This window comes from Pristiophorus japonicus, chromosome 4, assembly GCF_044704955.1.
Source record: "Pristiophorus japonicus isolate sPriJap1 chromosome 4, sPriJap1.hap1, whole genome shotgun sequence".
NCBI classification, from domain to species: Eukaryota; Metazoa; Chordata; class Chondrichthyes; family Pristiophoridae; genus Pristiophorus; species Pristiophorus japonicus.
In genome coordinates, this window is record NC_091980.1 from 40,229,233 (window position 1) to 40,250,541 (window position 21,309).

The 21,309-nt window shown below is 42.8% G+C and overlaps 1 protein-coding gene and 1 long non-coding RNA gene across 3 annotated transcripts in view; one reads left to right on the forward strand and one right to left on the reverse strand.

The window, feature by feature from the left end:
• The window catches only part of sgcd (sarcoglycan, delta (dystrophin-associated glycoprotein)), a 275,576-nt gene that overhangs the window by 241,564 nt on the left and 12,703 nt on the right, over nucleotides 1-21,309 (reverse strand). Inside the window, exon 1 of one of the 2 annotated variants that reach the window (XM_070878109.1) lies at nucleotides 8,354-8,465. The exons of the other annotated variant lie outside the window; for it this stretch is intronic. The gene's annotated coding sequence lies outside the window, so the exon portion shown is untranslated. Of the gene's footprint in view, nucleotides 1-8,353; nucleotides 8,466-21,309 lie in introns of those variants that run through there. 2 annotated transcript variants of the gene reach the window in all.
• Nucleotides 1-21,309, forward strand: part of LOC139262878 (uncharacterized) — a 151,655-nt gene that overhangs the window by 105,398 nt on the left and 24,948 nt on the right. The window lies entirely within an intron of this gene.

The following is a 21,309-nucleotide window of genomic DNA, read 5'->3' on the forward strand; positions in this document are numbered from 1 at the left end:
GGTTTAAGGATGATAATTTTCAGATAGACTCAAGGAATATGAACTCATGGTTTTGGGCCTCTAGAAATTCTTATGTCATATAGTGAGACTGTGTTAAAAGCTCCAGGTAATCCGGAGCACCAACATCTTTATGACAATAACAAAAGGTGACCTGGAACTCAAACATATTGTAATACATCATTACAATCTTATGGATAGCATGTACTTCCTGTCCAGAAAGGTTACTTCTTGTGACACATTTCATGTAAGCACTTATAATGAGGAAATGTATGTAAACATTTAGAATGACAAAACAACAGAGTGAAACAGACATTCACCATTATAGAAACTGCCTAATTTTAATTTTCATTGTTTTCAATGGCGGTGTTGATCCTATTCATTTACCTCCACCCAGTAATGCTAGACTCAATTTCCAAACAACATTCCCTGCCCAGTTCTGCCGCATGCCAAAATCTCCCCCTCCACAGACTACTGCCCCCCCGCTCCCCCATGTCTTGAATCAAACAATTCCATGGTGCTCACAAACCTTTGGACCGCATTCCCACTGATCTCTACCCAATTCACCCAGATGCTAGCACGCCACTCTCAGTATTCCCATCTTTGTCCCTAGTAGTGTTCCTGTACTACCCTTTATAAATGCCCTTCCTTCCTTCCTTTCCTTTCCTTTCATTTCCATTCCTTTCTTCATTCCAACATCGGGATTCCTTCAAAGAACTGCTAGACCTTCAGATGTCATCCCAGTTCTGTGTAGGTCGCCTACCCAGGGCACCCCAATGTCAGTAATTCAGTGTCCCTGGTAAACACTACTTGGCATAACAACCCTACTCTTATAGAAATTTCCAACTCCTTTTGTTATGTATGTAATAACTTGATAAACTGAATACTGCAAACTAACAAATACAAACCTGGCTCTGCTTTATTAGGGCCCAAAGTGATTACATTACAAGATGGCTTGCCTTTTATACCTGGGCCACACACACGTGCGTACAGTCCAATGACCACCAACAGTGTCGCCACCTAGTAACCCCAAGCATACATACATGACAATATCCCACTTTAAGATATTAGTAATAGTCTTTTTACAAGTTGAGACGGTCCAGGGCTTTCCGCTCCCGAGTTGATCGTCTCAGTTCAACACCAGCCTTGGGCGAGCGTTCTGAGTCTGTTATGACTGGAGGCTGGGTAGCCGATCTGATGGGAGTGGCAATTACCATGTCAGGGATTGAAAGTCCAGAATCATTGATGACAGCAGAGTCCTCTGACGACTGAAGGTAGATTGGTTGGTCACTGACTGTGTCTTCCTCAGACTGTTCCGGTTCATTCCTGTGCTGCAGCTTTATCTGATCAACATATTTCCTGCATGTTTGTCCATTCTTGAGCTTAATGATAAACACTCTGTTACCCTCCTTGGCCGTAACAGTACCGGCGATCCACTTGGGACCTTGACCATAATTTAGTACATACACAGGATCGTTAACAGAAATGTCGTGTGACACAACAGTGCGATCATGATACCACTGCTGACTTTGACGTTTGTATTCAACATGATCATTCAAGTCAGGGTGGACAAGAGAGAGCCTGGTCTTGAGACCTCGCTTCATCAATAGTTCAGCAGGGGGATCCCGGTAAGCGTGTGCGGTCTTGTCATGTAACTAAGCAATATGCATGAAAAGCGAGTCTGCAGTGAACCTTGAGTTACACATTTCATACTCTGCTTGATGGTTTGGACAGCACGCTCTGCTTGACCATTAGTTGTGGGTTTGAATGGTGCTGACCTCACATGTTTTGATACCATTGAGTTTCATGAACTCTTGAAACTCCAGACTAGTGAAGCAAGGTCCGTTATTGCTTACAACGATGTCGGGCAGACCATGAGTGGCAAACATGACACGGAGGCTCTCAATGGTAGCTGTGGATGTACTGGATGGCATGAATATACACTCTATCCACTTGGAATATGCATCCACCACAACTAAAAACATCTTTCCCAGGAAGGGACCTGCAAACTCGATGTAGATCCTGGACCATGGTTTAGATGGCCACGACCATAGACTCAGCGGCGATTCCGCTCATGCTTTACTTAGCTGCATGCAAGTGTTGCACTGATGCACGCATGATTCCAGATCAGAATCAATTCCGGCCCACCATACATGAGACCTGGCAATGGCTTTCATCATGACAATACCGGGATGAGTGCTATGTAGATCATGCACAAATTTCTCTCTGTCTTTCTTAGGCATAACAACACAATTACCCCACAGTAAACAATCTGACTGAATGGATAGTTCGTCTTTACGACGGTTGTAAGGTTTAGTCTCATCACCCATTTGCTTGGGTATGGCAGACCAATCACCACTAAGGACACAACATTTCACAACTGATAATATCAGGTCCTGGCTGGTCCAGGTCTTGTTGAGCCGTGACAGGGGTTCCTTCACTTTTAAAAGCATCCATAACTAACAGTAGGTCTGCAGGTTGTGGCGTCTCCATCTCCGGTGTGGGCAACGGCAGACGGCTCAGTGCATCAGCACAATTCTCGGTGCCAGGTCTATGGCGAATGACATAATCATCGGCAGATAATGTCAGCACCCACCTCTGGATGTGGGACAATGCATTGGTATTTATACCTTTGTTTTCCGAAAACAAATGAAATGAGTGGCTTGTGATCTGTTTCCTGTTCAAACCGAAGACCAAACAGACACTGATGCATCTTTTTAACCCCATACACACAGGTTAACATTTCTTTTTCAACAATGCTGTAGGCTCTTTCCGTCTTTGACAAGTTTTTAGAAGCATATGCAACAGGTTGCAGTTTACCCGACTCATTAGCTTGTTGGAGCACCCAACCAACTCCATATGACAAAGCATCACAGGCCAATATTAGATGCTTACATGGATCATAATGTACCAGCAACTTGTTAGAGCAAAGCATTAGTAGCTTTCTCAAAAGCTCTATCTTGAGACACACCCAAACCCAGTTGCCGCTTTTTCTTAGCAGCATTTGCAGTGGCTCTAATAAAATGCTCAATCTAGGTAGGAAATTATTGAAGTAGTTGAGTTGACCAAGGATCGAATGCAGCTCCGTCACATTCTGAGGCTTGGGTGCATTTCTGATGGACTTGGTTTTCGAGTCCGTAGGCCTGAATCCGTCAGCAGCAAGTTTCCTCCCCAGGAATTCGACTTCCGGTGCCATGAAGACGCATTTTGAACGTTTCAGTCTGAGTCCCACTTTGTCCAGATGATGTAGAACCTCTTCCAGGTTGTTCAGATGTTCGGCGGTGTCACGACCTGTGACCAGGATGTCATCTTGGAACACGACGGTTCTAGGGACGGACTTCAGTAGATTCTCCTTGTTCCTCTGAAAAAAGGCTGCAGCCGAGCAAATTCCAAAAGGACACCTGTTGTAGATAAACAATCCTTCATGAGTGTTGATGCACGTAAGTTTCTTCGACATCTCGACCAGCTCCTGCGTCATGAAGGCCGACGTCAGATCCAGTTTAGTGAACGACTTCCCCCCGGCTAGTGTTGCAAACAGGTCATCAGCCTTCGGTAACGGGTATTGATCCTGTTTAGAAACTCGATGGATCGTAACCTTGTAGTCTCCACAAATCCTGACAGTGCCATCACTGTTCAACACAGAAACAATGAGGCTGGCCTATTCATTAAATTCGACCGGTGATATGACCCCTTCATGCTGGAATCTCTCCAGTTCGATTTCGACCTTCTTCCTCATCATGTACGGAACTGCCCAAACTTTGTGATGGACGGGTCTTGCATCCGAGTCCACGTGGATCTGCACCTTGGCTCCCGTAAAATTGCCGATGCCTGGTCAAATAGCGAGGGGAACTTGCTCAGCACTTGAACACATGGAGTATCATCCTCCGACATCAATGCTTTGATATCATTCCAATTCCATTTGATTTTTTCTCGGCAATTCCTGCTGAACAGCGTTGGACCATTGCCTGGAACATTCCATAATGGTAAATCATGAACCGCACCATCATACGACACCTTGACTACTGCACTGACAATCACCATTATGAGTTCTTTAGTGTACGTACGCAACTTGCCATTGACCGGACTCAGCTTAGGCCTCACAACCTTAGTATCACTCAGCTTGTCAGATGTTCTCTGGCTCATTATTGATTGACTCGCATCCATGTCCCATTCTATCGGTACCGGCACACCGTTAAGTTTCACATTAATCATTATCGGTTGGCTCTTTGTTAGGAACGAATGCAGTCCATACACTTCCTCCTCTGGTATCTCAGATGCATATCCGGATCCGCGCAATACTGGTCATCATCCTCCACGTGGTGTGTCACAGCACGCTTGTTCAGTTGCGTACACATGCGCTGGAGATGCCCCAGTTTCGAACAGCCTTTACAAATGTACTGTTTAAACCGATACTGATGTGGCCAATGATTGCCCCCACAACGCCAACATGGTGAAATCTGATTCATTCCTGTTGGCAGACTTTGGGCAGCCGCAGGTTTCACATACGCAGTCGAGTAGGCCTTGCCATATGCAGCTCTGCCAAACGACAATACAATCTTGTTTACAGTACTTGCTGAGTTCCGATTTTACGATGATATCTGCTTTAAATTTTTTTCCGTCTTCATGCATGTCTGGGCAATTGTGATGGCCTTGCTCAAATCCAGCGTCTCCACCACCAGTAGCTTATGCAGGATCACCTCATGGTTGATGCCGATTACAAAGAAGTCCCGCAGCATGTCTCCCAAAGCGTTTTCAAATTTACACGGTCCAGCTAGACATCTTAGTCCGGCAATGAATTCCGACACATCCTGACCCTCAGAACTAACGTGCTTGTAGAATCGATATCGTGAGATGATGATGCCTTCTTTTGGTTTGAGATGGTCACATACCAGAGCACACAATTCCTCATAGTCCTTGTCCGTTGGACTTGTAGACGAGAGAAGATTCTTTATGAGTCCATAGATTTTCAGACCGCAAACCGTGAGGAAGACCGCCCTGCGCCGAACTGCGTCAGTGGATTCCTCCATTTTGTTGGCCACGAAGTACTGGTCCTCCAGGCGAGCTACAAAATCTGCCCAGTCCTATCCCTCCATGAATCTCTCCAGAATTCCAATTGTACTCCTTTTTGCATGCGAAGGTTTTTAAGTTACCTATTCACCAAATATTATGTATGTAATAACTCGATAGACTGAATACTGTAAACTAACACAGGTACAAACCTGGCTCTGCTTTATTAGGACCCAAAGTGATTACATTACATGATGGCTTGCCTTTTATACCTGGGCCACACACACGTGCATACAGCCTGATGACCTCCGACAGTGGCGCCACCTGGTGGCTAATAACCCCAAGCATACATACATACATGACTCCTTAATAATGATCTCATCAGGCACCAGCATCAATACCTTTGCAGCAATCACAACAAGTAACCTGCAGCTCCTGGGTTTTTATGAGGTAGCTTAATTGGATAACAATGGAACATAGAGCCAGATCACATTTGAATTTTATTGGCTTAGGTCAATTCAGAGTCATTCATTCTTTCCTTTGCTTTCTCCCTCTTTCATTTTTATCTCATCTGGATAAGAATGAATTTGGCTCTCTGGATTAATAATGGAATAGTGTATGTTTGATTAAAGCTCTTATAGAAGTCTGCAAAGCTCGCGTACCAAAATTGTTTCTTGCGGCAACTGCAGCAAGTATTTGCTTCTTACTCATTTCCTATAATAAGTCACAGCTGTTTGTGTGACAAAGACCAAAAACATTTCAAACTATTGCTACATTTATTTCCCCAAAAATACAAAAATGGGTGGATTCAACAATTAAATTATTACTCTTTAAATACTGCCCATAAACATTATTTACTCATTTACTTTTCATATAATGAGTCACTCACAATGGACTCTATTTTAAAGGGATTTGGTCACATGAAATAAAATTACAAAAAAAAGTTCCAAACATCTGCAAAACCTAAATATAATAAATTTAGGGTAAAATTCAACATCTGCAGGAGATACTAAATGCAAAATTTTACCCCCATTATTTTTAAGGGTCAAATGATTTTATTTACTGTCTGAAGGCAGATAGAAAATTTAAACTCAAGCAATCTTGATTGTGGTAGCTTCAAATAACATCAATTTAGTACTGAAAATATCATCAGATTGGAGAAGAAAGAGTAATATGGAGAGGGGCACATGGGGGACACAGACAAGGGAACACTAAGAAGGAGTTGAAAGGCTAAAATTAGGAAGCGTTTATCAGATTGAAGGGGCACATCATGTAAGAAAATACTTGGTAAGCCTATTCTGTTTGTGGAGGAAGAAAACCATGCACCATTTCCATCAGGATTATCACCTGCACAAGTAACATTTGGTGTGTTTCACCATTATGTGACATGATTTATCTCATTGTAAAGAAAGGAAGTTAACCAACCACTTCTGATGAAGTTGCGGTCTGTTATACTCATGAAGATGAGGCTGATAACTGTAGATTCAATATTCTGTCTATGACATGTTAAATCATTCATTATGTTTAGTGGTTAAGCTGTATTGTGTCATGCCCCTTACGTCTCCAGCACAAAGTAAAGGTTAATTGGAAATCCTTACCAGGGTGTAGTGCATTTTTAAGAACCGCTGTATGTAAACTTTGCTTTCATTTGAACCTCAAGCCAAAATTAGATAAGAAAATAATTAACTCCAGTTGTAAACTCCAAATGCTCGTTCTACAGTTAATTCTCCTCTGAAACATGATAGAATTTTTTTACAACAATGCTTTCTACAATGACAATCTTTAATACAAACTGCATCTGGCTGGAGGCTTCGCATTCATATCAGGTTTATAGTTTAAGTAATATTCTCCATATGGATTCGTGGACAAGAAGATAAAGTGGGTTTAAATTGGGCCATGGAAGGTGGTGGTGGTGGAGGGTGCGGGGGAAGGGTCAAGTGAATTATCTCAAAATAGTCATCTCTACTGCAGCAAAACAGAGAATAGAATGTGAATGGGGGTGGAGATAAGAAAAACAATTATAAATCTAAAGTCTACTGGTAAGGCTGTACGGCAGTGTAAGCATGGCCTTTCAGAGTGGATGTTTTATTAATACTGACATGTGCTATCAGAGATTGCCAAACCAAATAGAAGAATGCACACTAGCAAACTTCCCAAAGGAGCCCACTGACATCATTCACGGTCCTTCATACATACCCTGTTCACCAGCTACAATATTGGCTCTTCCTATCATTACATAGGATTACATAGGATATATGGCAGAAACAGCCCATTCAGCCCAACCAGTTCATGCTGGTATTTTTGCGCCACACAAGCCTCCTCCCGTCTTCCCTCATCTAACTCTATCAGCATAACCTTCTATTCCCTTCTCTCTCATATGCTTATCTAGCCTCCCCTTAAATTCATCTATACTATTCACTTTAACCACTCCCTGTGGTTGCGAGTTCCACATTCTCACCACTATTTGGGTAAAGAAGTTTCTTTTAAATTCCCTATTGGATTTCTTGGTGACTATCTTATACTGATGGCCTCTAGTTATGTTCTTCCCCACAAGTAGAAACATTGTGTATCATCGTGAAGCAGAATTCACCAAGCGTTGGATTGTTCACCCACAATTAGGGAACGTGAGCTGGGATTAGACTGTCGTGTGACAGGTTAGTTTTACTCTAATGATGATGTGCTGTTGTAATAGATTGGATAGGATGGGTTTGTTTTCTTTGAAACAGAGGAGGCTGAGGGGAGATCTTATTGAGTTGTATTAAATTGTGAGCGGTCTAGATAGAGTGGATAGGAAGGATCTATTTCCCTTAGCTGAGGGGTCAATAACCAGTGGGCATAGATTTAAAGTAGTTAGTAGGAGGTTTAGGGAAAATGTTTCGGGAGGGTGATGGGGGTCTGGAACTCATTGCCTGAAAGGGTGGTAGAGGCAGATACCCTTACCACTTTTAAAAAGTACTTGGATGTGGACTTGAAGTGCCGTAACCTACAAGGCTATGGACCAAGAGCTGGAAAGTGGGATTAGGCTGGATAGCTCTTTGTCAGCCGGCGCGGCCAAAATGGTCTCCTTCCGTGCTGTAAATTTCTATGATTCTATGTATAGTACTCCTCCTCCTCTCCACACACCAATTCTTGGCACCAAAATCTTATTCTTAAAATAGATCAAGCAAATAAATAAAATAAAAAGCAACAACACTGCATTTATTAGGGAACAAAATAATGATCATTCCACTGAATTTCAAAGTTTTCAATGGCTTTTTACAATCAACAATGATCTTGGTTGGAAACAATCCACAGATCAATTCACTTCAAATCACAAAAGCATTTAACATTTTTATCATGCAATACTTGCTCTGCTCTCTCTCCCCCGCCCTTTCTCTTTGTTGCTTTATTTCTTGTTGTCACATTAATCTGTCGACGCTCTCTCATTTCTGTCTCTCCCAGCCACTTTGTTGGTTGCTACTTCCCCAAGAAATTTGTAAATCGCCAAGGCGCCAATGTTAACCTCTGGCTCAGACTGCAAAATAACATTGATTAACAATGATCATAACCATTGAGCTGTACTTAAGTCTTATTTTGCACCTTGGGACATTTTATTACATTAAAGGCACTGTATAAATATTAATTTGTTGTTTATTTATCCTATCTGCATTTTGAGAATCACTGGTCAGAATCTATCAATCTCACATTTCCTTTGTAGTAAAGAAACAAATACCTAAATAAGAATAATGATATACATTCATTGCATAATTGGAGTCTTTAATATATTGGTTAAGGTTCGAGGTGTTCAGGAATGTCCAATCTTTACCATCATATCTTCTTTACTAGTTAGGATCAGCTAACTGGAAGAGGGTGGGGATTCATACTTCAGTTGCCATGAGGGATTCTGGATCAATGAGGCAATGTGCTGGAATTCAGGACTGTGGGATAAAAATAGCTTGAGTATATTATGCTATTGAAGTAAACACTATGGGGCCCAAATTTCCCCATGAGTTGCAGTTTTTTTTTGGTGTAACTTGATTTTTCTGGTGTATCTTCTGAGTTGCAAATATGGCCATTTAATTTGCGCCAGTGTAAGTGAGTTAGTCATTTTTTTTTTCAAAAGGGGGCGTTCCCAGCCACTTACACCATTTATGCCAATTTGGCCAGAAAAAGGTTGTACTAAATTAACTGAGGGCAGCGTATGTGTCCACTTTTGTCTGCACAGAAAGACCTTACTTACAGTTAAGGAATCGGTGCAAGTAACTACATTTCAAGCACCACAAAACACCAAACAAAGCACAAGCTGTAATAACCATTCAATAAAAAATAAAGAAGTGAAGTAAAGAATTAAATTAACAAATAAAAGTACTGAATCAAATCCTACCTTAAAATGAACTATGCAGCGGCTGGCCGTGCGGGAGTCCGTTCGGCCAGGGCAAGGTGCGAGACAACGGCAAGCCCTTCGGCCAAGGCAAGAATCAGGAGAACGTGGCATACCAGGGCTACAGAGGAGTATCAACGGAGAACGCGGCAGGCTGATGGGGGAGGGGGAGGAGTATTGCCCCACTGAGCATGCGCGAATGCTGCAATGCGCATGCGTGTGCTGCCAGCACTCACACAGGCAATCCGATCAGGCCCGCCCCCCTGCCGGCTGTGTGCGGCCAGGACAGACCTAGCTCAGTCCCCCCTCTCTGCGCCACGCCACCTCGACAGATGGCCCGAGAATCGGCCATAATAGCAAGTCTTTTTTTTGCCGCTGCTTTTGCTCGACAATGTCGGCGGGAGGCTCGGAGGTACGCCGTTTTACTTTGTGGGGAAATTTGGGCCCTATGAACTGCACAGCAAAAGAAACATAGAAACATAGAAACATAGAAAATAAGAGCAGGAGTAGGCCCATTCGGCCCTTCAAGCCTGCACCGCCATTCAATAAGATCATGGCTGATCATTCCCTCAGTACCCCTTTCCTGCTTTCTCTGCATACCCCTTGATCCCTTTAGCCGTAAGGGCCATATCAAACTCCCTCTTGAATATATCCAATGAACTGGCATCAACAACTCTCTGCGGCAGGGATTCCACAGGTTAATAACTCTCTGAGTGAAGCAGTTTCTCCTCATCTCAGTCCTAAATGGCCTACCACTTATCCTAAGACTATATCCTCTGGTTCTGGACTTTCCCAACATCGGGAACATTCTTCCCGCATCTAACCTCTCCAGTCCTGTCAGAATCTTATACATTTCTTTGAGATCCCCTTTCATCCTTCTAACCTCCAGTGAATAAAGGCCCAGTTGATCCAGTCTCTCCTCATATGACAGTCCAGCCATCCCTGGAATTAGCCTGGTGAACTTTCACTGCACTCCCTCAATAGCAAGAACATCCTTTCTCAGATTAGGAGACCAAAACTGAACACAATATTCCAGGTGAGGCCTCACTAAGGCCCTGTACAACTGCAGTAAGACCTCCCTGCCTCTATACTCAAATCCCCTAGCTATGAAGGCCAACATACCATTTGCCTTCTTCACCGCCTGCTGTACCTGCATGCCAAACTTCAATGACTGATGAACCATGACACTCAGGTCTCGTTGCACCTTCCCTTTTTCTAATCTGCCACCATTCAGATAATATTCTGCCTTCGTGTTTTTGCCCCCAAAATGGATAATCTCACATTTATCCACATTATACTGCATCTGCAATGCATTTGCCCACTCACCTAACCTGTCCAAGTCACCCTGCAGCCTCTTAGCGTCCCCCTCACAGCTCACACCACCATCCAGTTTAGTGTCATCTGCAAACTTGGAGATATTACACTCAATTCCTTCATCCAAATCATTAATGTATATTGTAAAGAGCTGGGGTCCCAGCACTGAGCTCTGCGGCACTCCACTAGTCACTGCCTGCCATTCTGAAAAGGACCCGTTTATCCCGACTCTCTGCTTCCTGTCTGCCAACCAGTTCTCTATCCACGTCAGTACATTACCCCCAATACCATGCACTTTGATTTTGCACACCAATCTCTTGTGCGGGACCTTGTCAAAAGCCTTTTGAAAGTGTAAATACACCACATCCACTGGTTCTCCCTTGTCCAGTCTGCAAGTTACATCCGCAAAAAATTCCAGAAGATTCATCAAGCATGATTTTCCTTTCATAAATCCATGCTGACTTGGACCGATCCTGTCACTGCTTTCCAAATGCACTGCTATTTCATCCTTAATGATTGATTCCAACATTTTCCCCACTACTGATGTCAGGCTAATCAGTCTATAATTACCCGTTTTCTCTCTCCCTCCTTTTTTAAAAAGTGATGTTACATTAACTACCCTCCAGTCCATAGGAACTGATCCAGAGTCAATGGACTGTTGGAAAATGATCACCAATGCATCCACTATTTTGAGGGCCACTTCCTTAAGTACTCTGGGATGCAGACAATCAGGCCCCGGGTATTTATCGGCCTTCAATCCCATCAATTTCCTGAACACAATTTCCCGCCTAATAAGGATATCCTTCAGTTCCTCCTTCTCACTAGACCCACTGTCCCCTAGTACATTCGGAAGGTTATTTGTGTCTTCCTTTGTGAAGACGGAACCAAAGTATTTGTTCAATTGGTCTGCCATTTCTTTGTTCCCCATTATAAATTGACTTGAATCCGACTGCAAGGGACCTAGATTTGTCTTCACTAATCTTTTTCTCTTCACGTATTTATAGAAGCTTTAGTAGTCAGTTTTTATGTTCCCTGCAAGCTTCCTCTCGTACTCTATTTTCCCCCTCTTAATTAAACCCTTAGTCCTCCTCTGTTGAATTCTAAATTTCTCCCAGTCTTCAGGATTGCTATTTTTTCTAGCCAATTTATATGCCTCTTCCTTGGTTTTAACACTATCCTTAATTTCCCTTGTTAGCCATGGTTGAGCCACCTTCCCTATCTTATTTTTACTTCAGACAGGGATGTACAATTCCTGAAGTTCATCCATGTGATCTTTAAATGTTTGCCATTGCTCATCCACCGTCAACCCTTTAAGTATCCTTTGCCAGTCTATTCTAGCCAATTCACCCCTCATACCGTCGAAGTTACCTTTCCTTAAGTTCAGGACCCTAGTTTCCGAATTAACTGTGTCACTCTCCATCTTAATAAATAATTCTACCATATTATGGTTACTCTTCCCCAAGGGGCCTCGCACAACAAGATTGCTAATTAGTCCCTTCTCATTACACATCACCCAGTCTAGGATGGCCAGATCTCTAGTTGGTTCCTTGACATATTGGTCTAGAAAACCATCCCTAATACACTTCAGGAAATCCTCCTCCACCGTATTGCTACCAGTTTGGTTACCCAATCAATATGTAGATTAAAGTCGCCCATGATAACTGCTGTACCTTTATTGCACACATCCCTTATTTCTTGTTTGATGCTGTCCCCAAACTCAGTACTACTGTTGGTGGTCTGTACACAACTCCCGCTAGTGTTTTCTGCCCTTTGGTATTCCGCAGCTCCACCCATACCGATTCCACATCATCCCTCCTTACTATTGCATTAATTTCCTCTTTAACCAGCAATGCCACCCTGCCTCCTTTGCCTATCCTTCCTAAATGTTGAATACCCCTGGATGTTAAGTTCCCAGCCTTGGTCACCCTGGAGCCATGTCTCTGTGATGCCAATTACATCATATTCATTAACTGCCTACGCAGTTAATTCGTCCACCTTATTCTGAATACTCCTCGCACTGAGGCACAGTGCCTTCAGGCTTGTCTTTTTAATACCCTTTGCCCCTTTAGAATTTTGCTGTAATGTTTTTGTTTTTTGCTTTGGGTTTCTCTGCCCTCCACTTTTACTATTCTCCTTTCTATCTTTTGCTTCTGCCTCCATTTTATTTCCTCTGTCTCCCTGCCTAGGTTCCCAGCCCCTTGACATGTTAGTTTAACTCCTCCCCAACAGCACTAGCAAACACTTCCTCTAGGACATTGGTTCCGGTCCTGCCCAGGTGCAGACCGTCCGGTTTGTACTGGTCCCAACTCCCCCAGAACCGGTTCCAATGTCCCAGGAATTTGAATCCCTCCCTTTTGCACCACTCCTCAAGCCACGTATTCATCTGGGCTATTCTGCAATTCCTACTCTGACTAGCACATGGCACTGGTAACAATCCTGAGATTACTACTTTTGAGGTCCTACTTTTTAATTTAGCTCCCAGCTCCCTAAACCATCTCGTAGGACCTCATCCTGTTTTTTACCTATATCATTGGTACCTATGTGCACCACGACAACTGGCTGTTCACCCTCCCTCTTCAAAATGTCCTGCACCCGCTCCGAGACATCCTTGACCCTTGCACCAGGGAGGCAACATACCATCCTGGAGTCTCGGTTGCGGCTGCAGAAACGCCTATCTATTCCCCTTACAATCAAATCCCCTATCACTATAGCTCTCCCACTCTTTTTCCTGCCGTCCTGTGCAGCAGAGCCAGCCACGGTGCCATGAACTTAGCTGCTGTGCTCTCCCCTGATGAGTCACCCCCCCTCAACAGTACCCAAAGCGGTGTATCTGTTTTGCAGGGGGATAACCGCATGGGACCCCTGCACTACCTTCCTTGCACTGCTCTTCCTGTTGGTCATCCAGGCTAGTTTCTCAGATGTAGCGTTATTGGGTGGGGCTCTTTCTGACTAAAATGTTTTTAAAGCTTGTAATATTGCAAACAGGATCAAAAAATTCCACCAGTATTTCTTACAGAACTTAATGGAATTTAAGCCTATTTATTTCTCCCTCCTTTTGCAGTCCATTAAAGGAGCATTCCTTAATTAGCAGGCTATCAAGATGCTAAAGTATTTTGGAAATAAACTGCAATACTTCAGTTGCGTCAGTTTTACTATGGAAACAGTTACAAAGGGAAACATTTGTTGTTTGTGGGACTTACCAGTATGCATTCGCTTATATAACAATAGTGACTGATCTTCAGAAAGTAACAGATTGATTGTGAAGTGCTTTGGGAAATCCTGTAATGCTAAGGCCCTATATAAATGTGTGTTCTCTTTTTATGTAAAAATGTGTAAGCCTCAGATTATTCACAATTTAATTGTTCCTTGGTGATGGAACTTTGCGAATTGGAATGTTCTCGTCAGTTACAGGCTCTGTCTCAGAGAGACACACATTTTTTGGATTGTTTGGCATATGTAGCAGTATCTACAGTGTGATGTCTGCACACACACACATATCGGCATAGATTTTTACATTTCTGCCCAGGTGTAAAACAGGCATTAGGGATCGGTCACCCATTATAGAAACCACCTGATTTTCTTTGTCATTGAAATCAATGACAATCTGGTGGTTCCTCTAACAATGCATTAGGAATGCTAAATCATAAAATTAACCCTTATCATGCTATTGAGCCTCATGCTCTTCTGCCAAAATTCCCCGCTGCTCCACGATGATCCTGAGAGGAAAGATAACTATCAACTGTTTTTCTCCACTACCAACCATATCCCTAAACCACTCTCCCCTGGCCTCTTCACCCTCACCTCCAATACCAAGTTCAAGGGGCTCACAGACATCTGTCACTTGATAGAAAGAAAAAATGTACATTTATATGGTGTTTTTCATGACCTCAAGATGTCCCAAAGCACTATACAGTCAACTAAGTACCTTTGAAATGTAGTTGTAATGGAGCAAACACGACAACCAATTTGTGCACAGCAAGTTCCGTAAACAACAATGAGATAATGACCAGATAATCTGTTTTAGTGATGTTAGTTAAGGGAGAACTCTCCTGCTCTTCATCAAATATTGCCAATCGAATCATTTATATCCACCTGAGAAGGCAGATAGTTTAACATCTCATCAGATAAACGGCACCTCTGATTGTTCAACACACCCTCAGTACTGCATTCAGATGTCAATTCGGATTTTGTACTCAGGAGTCCGGAATGGGATTTGAACCCATAAGCTGCTCTGAGCCAAGGCTGACACCTTAAGATTGAGATCATCCAGTCAGCAGTTTTCTCTCCTTCCTCTAGCCCACCCAACCAAACCTCCATCCTGCCCCCCCAACCCCCGCCCACCCCGAAATCCACGCCTTTCTCTTTCCCTCTTATCTCCCCTCATTCCCTTTCTACATAAGAAATAGGAGCAGAAGTAGGCCATTTGGCCCCTCGAGCCTGTTCTGCCATTCAATAAGATCATGGCTGATCTGATATCATCTGATCTGATCTGATTCTGAGATCATCTTGTCCACAAGACCAATCTCCTACTTGCTTAACTCCATTCCCACTAAGCTGTTGACCACCCAACTTTCCAACATGGTCCCATGCTAGCTGACATTGTAAATAGTTCCCTCTCCTCAGACCCTGTCCCCCTTTGTAATTTTGCCTACCTTCATCCCTACAACAGCCCATCTGCTGCTGAAACCCTCATCCATGCCTTTGTCACCTTCAGACGATTCCAATGCTTTCCTGCAATCCTTTCACATGGAACAGAAAGTCAGCCAGTGGGATTTAAATGAGGTCCTGGAGTTAAAATACCCAGGAACTTATTTCTGGAGCAGTGAGTGAATTTCCAACTCATACCACTGCCCACCCACCCAAACATGGCCCAGAGTTAAAATTGGGGCCCAGGTCTTTATCAATAACAATGACATTATGCAACATGGGTAGCACTCCAAGAACCTGCTGGAGTCCTTTAAACATCTTTATACAAAAACTCGATTCATGTTGAAAACTGCAGTGTTTAAACTCTGAAAGAATAGTGCTATTGAAGAGATTGTGTGGGATTTGCATTCCTCCCGTAGGTTAGATACAGTGGGTAAGTATATTTTTTCATCCTCAGGAATGTCAGATATTCCTGACAATGCCATTTCAGCTCATTGTCCTTTCACCCCTGGGAACTGGTACAAATGGTGCCAAGACAAAATGAATGAAAACACTGCTTCTCTGAAAACTGTTGGTTTACCTCGGTAAAAGGAGTCTGGGTTGTCTTCAACCTTTTCTTCCTTTTTATATGACAATGTTCTCTCCTCCTCTCCTAATAGCATTGACTCCTCGACAGAGTACGGTTTTATGGGTGCTGGCTGCCTTCCAGTATCTCACCCAAGTAGCCACCCTTCATATGAGCCTATATAATATGAGTGCCAGTGGGCTATTCAACTTTCAGGGGCATCACAACCAACACTGATCCAATGCCTATACTCATTTATTTGCTGAAGGGGTTGCTAGATATCGATCAGGAGTGGGAACCTGATTTTCCCCTCCTTAAATCAGGGGCATTGAAGCAAATTGCAGCATTCCCACTGCTAAATAGATTGAAATCACAAACTCAGCACAAACTGAGGATCAATTTAGAACCTTCTTAGTCTACAGGGCTCAGGCGTCTTAAATGGCTGAGTCCTTGTGGAAAGCAACTGAATTCACTTTTCAACAAATGTTAGTACTGGTTTGAGAGATCACTAGAAGATGGACTATAAACACATGAATGTACAATCAAAATAAAATATTCAGTCCAGTTAATTGAACAGCTTTTCAATATTCACAAGGTCAACAAACTGTGAATACTTCATAAAGCTAAGCCAAATTAGATTTGGGACAAGGTGTCCTCTACCCCTGCTCTCTCCTTTACACACATTTGTACATGATATCATTCACCTATGTTCTTTCCCTGCCATTCTTTATTTCCCTATTGTAATGTATGTGCTTCATGGGTTCTTGCTTAAGATTCATAGCAACACATTGCTATTAAGAACTAGTTGGTTTAACAATCACACTTCACATTACCAGTTCATCAACTAGGCTCACAACTGCTCATCTCATCGTGGATGACCTAGACCCAACTGACTGGGGTTTTATTGAGTCTTGTGAACATCACGTGACTGGCTAAGCCACTCACAATGCAACATGCTCTTCAAACCTGTGAGCATACTCACATGTGCATACATTACACCTATATTCTAACATTGCATTCTCTTGTTCCTCATTATCTCATACTCTCACTAGCTCACTCACTCTTCTCCCTATATACTCACTTAAAGAAAGAAAGACTTGGATTTATATAGCGCCTTTCACTGTTGTAATGTGGGAAATGCGGTAGCCAACTCACGCACAGCAAACTCCCACAAACAGCAATGTGATAATGACCAGATAATCTGTTTTGGTTATTTTGATTGAGAGATAAATATTGGCCAGGACACCTGGGCAGCCGGGGCGTGGTTAGGTGCAGTTACCTTTGTGCTGGAATGTTATAACATCCGCAGTGAATTATAAAAACAAAGAACAACAAGGACCGTATCTCAACCTATGGAGACATTTTCCTTTTGTATTGCCATAACTACCCCAGATATGAGCCTTGGTGGTCAAAAACAGATGATCTAGGAGTGTCATAAGAATAAAGCCTGCGTAAACCAAGTATATAGTTGCATCTTCTGTAGTTCCTTGGTACATGCTTACTTACGTTAATGCTGCCCATTCTTTATACGCTCCCTGCTGTGTTCACTGCCTTGAGTTGTCTAGTTTTCTTGTTCCTTTTTTCCTCATTTACTCACTTTTTTGCACTCACGTGTATGAGTTTTCCTCTTTACATTTGCTCCCATGAGTTCTTTTGTTGCCTGCACTGGGTATTTTTTTTCCCTGTGCTCTCCTTCTCTTCCTCTCCAATCTAGATTCCCCAATCTCCTACACCCCTGTTCTCTCCTCTACCTCAATTTTCTTTTAAACTACACCTGGTTTTCCTCTGAAATTATAACTTGTACAAGCACAACAAATTGTTTGTTTGTGCCTTCATGTAAGAAAGCTTCCTATGATATACAGCAATACTAATTGCACACAATACAAATGACCCTCATATAATAAAAGTGCTGGATGGTTGCCAACTGATCTTGCACCTACAACCAAATAACATTTCTGTAGTATTGATCTGAGTGAATAGAGCTGTGTCGAGCTGTTAGGGTTAGAAAGGGAGTATTTCTATATATCAACGCAATACATTACAGAGTGGCAGAATGAGGACCCACATCCACAATTCTCCACCCACTGCGTTCCTCATCTCAGCTGGGATGTAGAGGAGGTAGTGAGCGAAGGCCATGGAATGGGAAAATGATTTGCCCTCATCTATTTTAGTGCACTTCCCAGAAGGTGGTCTGGAAATATGTTGCCTGCCTGGCATCCCAGCCAAGCAATGGTGCGTGACACGAGTGGAGAGGGAACATCAAAATACATATATAAGAACACAAATTTGACTTATTATTGCTCAAATGCACCATAAAGGGACAATTAGTTATGTCTTTAGTGTTTGCAATGATTTCTACAGCAGGTAGTTAATAGAGCTCTTGGTGCAGTGTTATCAATTAATCCAGTATCATTTGTAAGAGGATTATGATACACTGAACTTAATCTGGAATTAAGGCACCTTTTCCAACAATTAGATTTTAGTATTGAAATGAGGTGTGATTGAAGTAATTATAGACAGATGTGCTCTTACTAAACTGAAGCTAAGCTCTTCAATTCATAGAAGTAACTCAAAGGTTGAATGGATCTTCAAAACCCATTTATATGTAGCCTTCTGTACCAGCTCACTGACATTTCCAACCATTTGTGGCATGTTCTATGCACTTTAGTCCCATTTCTACTACCTTCTATTTATTTTCACCCATCACCCCTGTGCTCGCTGACCTACATTGGCTCCTGGTTATGCAATGCCTCGATTTCAAAATTCTCATCCTTGTTTACTAATCCCTCCATGGCCTCACCCCTCCCTATCTCTGTAATCTCCTTCAGCCTCACAACCCCCCGATATCTGCGCTTCTCAAATCCTGCCCTCTTGAGCACCTCTAATAATGACGGCTCAACCATTGGTGGCCGTGCCTTCAGCTGCCTAGGCCCCAAGCTCTGGAACTCTCTCCATAAACCTCTCCCTCTCTTGAGCTCTCTTTCCTCCTTTAAGACGCTCCTTAAGACCTACCTCTTTGACCAAGCTTTTGGTTATCTGCCGTAATTTCTTCTTATGTCAATTTTTTGTCTTATAATACTTCCGTGAAGCGCTTTGGGACATATTACTACGTTAAAGGCGCTATATAAATACAAGTTGTTCTTGTTGTTAAGGAAGATAATTATGAGCAATAATAATGAACCGTGTTGTAATCATGGTCAATGGGGATTGGCCCAGAGAGTTCTACTATGGCATAAAATAATCTTTTTCACTTGTAATATTTGACTACGCTTCATTTGCAGGACTCCTCTGTAGAATCCTCATTCTAATGCAATTGAGGAGATCTTTGGGGGTTAAACTGGGCGGGTGAGCAGCTAAAACTGGCCGAGTGGCATAGAAACATAGAAAAATAGAAATTAGATGCAGGAGCAGGCCATTCGACCCTTCGAGCCTGCACCGCCATTCAATAAGATCATGGCTGATCATTCAACCTCAGTACCCCTTTCCTGCTTTCTCTCCATACCCCTTGGTCCCTTTGGCTGTAAGGGCCATATCTAACTCCCTTTTGAATATATCTAACGAACTGGCCTCAACAACTTTCTGCGGCAGAGAATTCCACAGGTTAACCACTCTCTGAGTGAAGAAGTTTCTCCTCATCTCGGTCCCAAATGATTTACCCCTTATTCTTAGACTGTGACCCCTGGTTCTGGAACTCCCCAGCAATGGGAACATTCTTCCTGCATCTAACCTGTCCAATCCCGTCAGAATTTTATATGTTTCTATGAGATCCCCTCTCATTCTTCTAAACTCCAGTGGATACAAGCCCAGTTGATCCAGTCTCTCCTCATATGTCAGTCCTGCCGTCCCAGGAATCAATCTGGTGAACCTTCGCTGTACTCCCTCAATAGCAAGAACGTCCTTCCTCAGATTAGGAGACCAAAACTGAACACAATATTCCAGGTGAGGCCTCACCAAGTCCCTGTACAACTGCAGTAAGACCTCCCTGCTCCTATACTCAAATCCTCTAGCTATGAAGGCCAACATACCATTTGCCTTCTTCACTGCCTGCTGTGTCTGCATGCCATACTTCAATGACTGCTGTACTATGATGACACCCAGGTCACATTGCACCTCCCCTTTTCCTAATCTGTCACCATTCAGATAATATTCTGTCTTCCTGTTTTTGCCACCAAAGTGGATAACCTCACATTTATCCACATTATACTGAATCTGCCGTGCATTTGCCCACTCACCTAACCTGTCCAAGTCACCCTGCGGCCTCTTAGCATCCTCCTCACAGCTCACACCACCACCCAGCTTAGTGTCATCTGCAAACTTGGAGATATTGCATTCAATTCCTTCATCTAAATCATTGATGTATATTGTAAATAGCTGGGGTCCGAGCACTGAACCCTGCAGCACCCCACCGGTCACTGCCTGCCATTCTGAAAAGGACCCGTTTATTCCGACTCTCTGCTTCCTGTCTGCAAACCAGTTCGCTATTCACGTCAATACATTACCCCCAATACCATATGCTTTAATTTTGCACACTAATCTCTTGTGTGGGACATTGTCAAAAGCCTTTTGAAAGTCCAAATACACCACATCCACTGGTTCTCCCTTGTCCACTCCACTAGTTACATCCTTAAAAAATTCTAGAAGATTTGACAAGCATTATTTCCCTTTCATAAATCCATGCTGACTTGGACCGATCCTGTCACTGCTTTCCAAATGCGCTGCTATTTCATCTTTAATAATTGGTTCCAACATTTTCCTCACCACCGATGTCAGACTAACTGGTCTATAATTCCCTGTTTTCTCTCTCCCTCCTTTTTTAAAAAGTGGTGTTACATTAGCTATCCTCCAGTCCATAGGAACTGATCTGGCGTCAATAGAATGTTGGAAAATGATCACCAATGCATCCACTATTTCTAGGGCCACTTCCTTAAGTACTCTGGGATGCAGCCTATCAGGCCCTGGGGATTTATCAGCTTTCAATCCCATCAATTTCCCTAACACAATTTCCTGACTAATAAGGATTTCCTTCAGTTCCTCCTTTTCGCTACACCCTCGAACCCCTAGTATTTCGGAAGGTTATTTGTGTCTTCCTTAGTGAAGACAGATCCAAAGTATTTGTTCAATTGGTCTGCCATTTCTTTGTTCTCCATTATAAATTCACCTGATTCTGACTGCAAAGGACCTACGTTGGTCTTCACTAATCTTTTTCTCTTCACATATCTATAGAAGCTTTTGCAGTCAGTTTTTATGTTCCCTGCAAGCTTCCTCTCATACTTTATTTTCCCCCTCCTGATTAGACCCTTTGTCCTCCTCTGCTGAATTCTAAATTTCTCCCAGTCCTCAGGTTTGCTGTTTTTTCTGGCCAATTTATATGCCTCTTCCTTGGATTTAACACTATTCCTAATTTCCCTTGTTAGCCATG